The following is a 3,452-nucleotide window of genomic DNA, read 5'->3' on the forward strand; positions in this document are numbered from 1 at the left end:
CTGCTGCCATTGTCCTTAGGAGCAGTGCAGGTGCTCTCTGCACCAGGGCTGCTGGGCTGCTGGGCTGTCACCCTGACAGTCCCTTCGGCTCCTCTTGGGAAGCATCTGCTTGAGGATTAAGAGCACATGTGCACACACACACACACACACACACACACACACACACACACACACACGACAAACGGAGCAGAGAGATGAGAAAGGAGACAACTGTGGACAGCACATGAGTCATGAGTGTCTGGATCTAACCGTACCTGAAGCAAACCTGCCCTTGCACTTCTCAGTTTGGAAAGCCAATAAATTCCTTCCTTTGTTTCTATTTTTAGGGTCATATGTAGCTGTGCTCAGGACTTACTCCTGGCTCTGTGTTCAGGGATCACTCCTGAGGAACTGGGGGGCCATATGGAGATTCCCATAGGGAATCTAAGCATGCAGCCAAGGCAAGCGCCCTGCCTGCTGTGCTATCTCTCTGGCCCCAGTACATTCCTTCTTGGTTGAAACCACTTTCCTCAGATTTCTGTATTTTGTGGCCACCTGGGGCTGGAGCGATAGCATGGCAGGTAGGGAGTTCACCTTGCATGCGGCCGACCCAGATTTGATTCCTCCGCCCCTCTCGGAGAGCCCCGCAAGCTACCGAGAGTATCTCGCCTGCACGACAGAGCCTGGCAAGCTACCTGTGGTGTATTCAATATGCCAAAAACAGTAACAAGTCTCACAGTGGAGACGTTACTGGTGCCCGCTTGAGCAAATCGATGAGCAATGGGATGACAGTGACAGTGACAGTAGCCATCTGTGTGGTAACTAATACCAAGAGCCACTTGGGGACTCCGACCCCAGATAAGGAAGAGAAGTGAAGAGGTGGGGAAGGGAAGGAAAGGAACGGAAGCAAGCCAGCGTGAGAAAGGAAGGCTGCATCCCATCCATATTCTTCACTGCCTGTGGCAAAGTGATTACCGAACTCAATGGCTTTGCCTCCTGGTGAATTAGTTTCAAACCCAAAGACACAGGAGGGCAGGAATAGGTAAAAGAGAAACGGAGGCAGGGAAATAAAGCACTGCTCTCCCTGAACTTGCGGACCTGTGAGAATTTATGGGCTTTGGGGGCACTTCATGCACTCAGGAGACAAGCTGGTGGGGTAATCTGCATCTGGGCAGTTACATCTGTTCTGTGCCTGTGTGATGAGCATGTGGATGCATATTCCGAACATGGTGGACAAGCTCCTCCCTGGCTAGGGGAAGTACTCAGTTCTAAGTCTCCAAAGGTCTGTGCCTCTGGGTTCTGTGCATGCTCCGCAGCTTGGGGCTTGGCTCACCAGCTGAAATATCTGGCAGTGGCCTGCTGCTTCTGCTTCTGCAAATGGTTTCTTTTCCAGAAGCTCTGATGCAAGAATCATTGGGCAGGCCCGTTATTGTATAATCACAGAAGCAGAGTTGCCACAACAGGCCTGAGGCACAGCGGTGAGTAGGTCCCTTGGCTGCAGGACTCTGGAGACAGTCCTCACTCCTCCCTGGAGACATCTGTAACCCGTGTCTTCGTCACCTTGCCGATCAAGAGACGGTCTCTCTTTCCCCACCTTCTAAATCTGGGCCGACCTTGGAACTTGTTGGGCCAATTAAGCGTCGTGCAAGTGTTGAAGTGCTAGTTCTAAGTTTAGGTCTCAAGAAGACTTGCAGGTTCCACTTGCTCCCTTGGACCATTGCGCGGCCTTGTGGATGTGTCGGAATTCGCCAGCTGGAGAATTCTCCACCAATGGCATCTAGTTCCCGGAAGCCTCGTTATCTAATCACTTAGAGGTGATGATAGATGGCATGAATAAGTCCCTGCGAATCCCCCCCACCCCCCACTGAGATGGCCCACCTGCATATTGGAGAGAGAGATCAACAATTGTTGAACAAAGCCACTGAGCTTGGGGTGTTCTCTTAAGCCGGTTTAACCCCATCTTGACCCATGGTCTTCCCCCAGCCTGATGTTCAGATTACATGGCGACCAAAGGTTTCCCTGCCCCAGTTCCTGGTCACGTCCTAGCTCTGAGCGTGGGCCTCAAGAGATCTTGCTGCAGCTTCTACTCACTTTCTTGGACCCTCACCACCACCTTGTGGACAAGCGGGAGTTGGCCTGATGCAGAATGAGAGACCACGTGGAGTGGGGCCCAGCTGTCTCTGCGTGGAGGGTGAGTGGTCCAGCCTGTTAACCAACTCCCAACATAAGAGAGGCCTCAGCCAAGATGAGCAGAGCAATGACGAACCCATTTCTGGTCGGCAAAACGGGAATGAGTCCAACTGAGAGCAGAACTGCACAGCTGCCTTGTAAATTTTCAGGCAATAATAAACATTTACTATCTTAACTCTCTGAGTTGGGGATATTTTGTTTTGCCGCGAGTGCTGATACAATAACTCGTTTGTTGGTTCGCTTTTGGACCCCGCCTGGCTGTGTGCAGGGTTTACTCCTGGTTCTATACCTAGCGACCACTCCCAGCTAGCTTGGGCACCAGACGGGACACCGGGCATCTAAACCAGGTCAGCCACGAACAAGGCAAATGCCCTATACATTGTACTATTGCTCTGACTCCTGCATCAACCCTTTGAAGAGGCAAATGAATTCACCTATCCAGCTCTCAGTTTCCTTCTATGAACAATATGAACTATTCGGGCTGGTGATGAGGGCTTGTGATCCCAAAACTCTGACAGAGGGGCACTTAATTAATGAAAGCTTTTTTTTATGGGGACTTGGGATCCACACCTGGTGGTGGTGCTCAGGGACTATTCCTGGTTCTGTGCTCAGTAGCGACCCCTGGTGGAACTCAGTTCAGTGACAGGGATTGAGCTGGGATTGGGCACATGCAAGCTGAGTGCCTTAACCTCTGTACCATTTCTTCCAGGGACCTGTTTTTAAAAAGATAGCTGACAGATGACCCTCTCACTCGGAATCTCCTTGCCCTGCCATGCTGCCTGTGACTTATTCCAGTATAGGTCTCTGTGGCCCACAGATTCCCCCATGGCTTTGCTTTTAATGCCACCAGCATAGACATTCCTTAGTGGAGTCTTGGGAAGAGGAGCCACTGGTAACCTTAGGATTGGAAACGGTATTTGAATTGCAATTATAACTAGTTTTGGACTATCCTGGGTTCTGATGCAGTCTGTCATTTTCTTGTCATGTGACGTTGAGCAACCAAAGAAACCATTATGAGCTTTGTAATTTTGTCCCTGAAAATTGGGGATAACAGCACCTACCTTTTAGAAGTGTTGCGCATTTATGTCTTCCTTCATTCAGAGAGCACATCATTCTTTCAGGAACTAGGGATATAGTGGGGAAACAACCAAAAACTATCACTGTATGTTAGTTCACTGGCGAAGAAAAATATTAATCTAACATGAGAAAAAAAATGCCACACTGACTAGTGTTGTTTTGTTTTTAGGGGAGCGGGACTTGGTGCGGTTATGCCCAGTGGTGCT

This window comes from Sorex araneus, chromosome 8 (genome assembly GCF_027595985.1).
Source record: "Sorex araneus isolate mSorAra2 chromosome 8, mSorAra2.pri, whole genome shotgun sequence".
NCBI classification, from domain to species: Eukaryota; Metazoa; Chordata; class Mammalia; order Eulipotyphla; family Soricidae; genus Sorex; species Sorex araneus.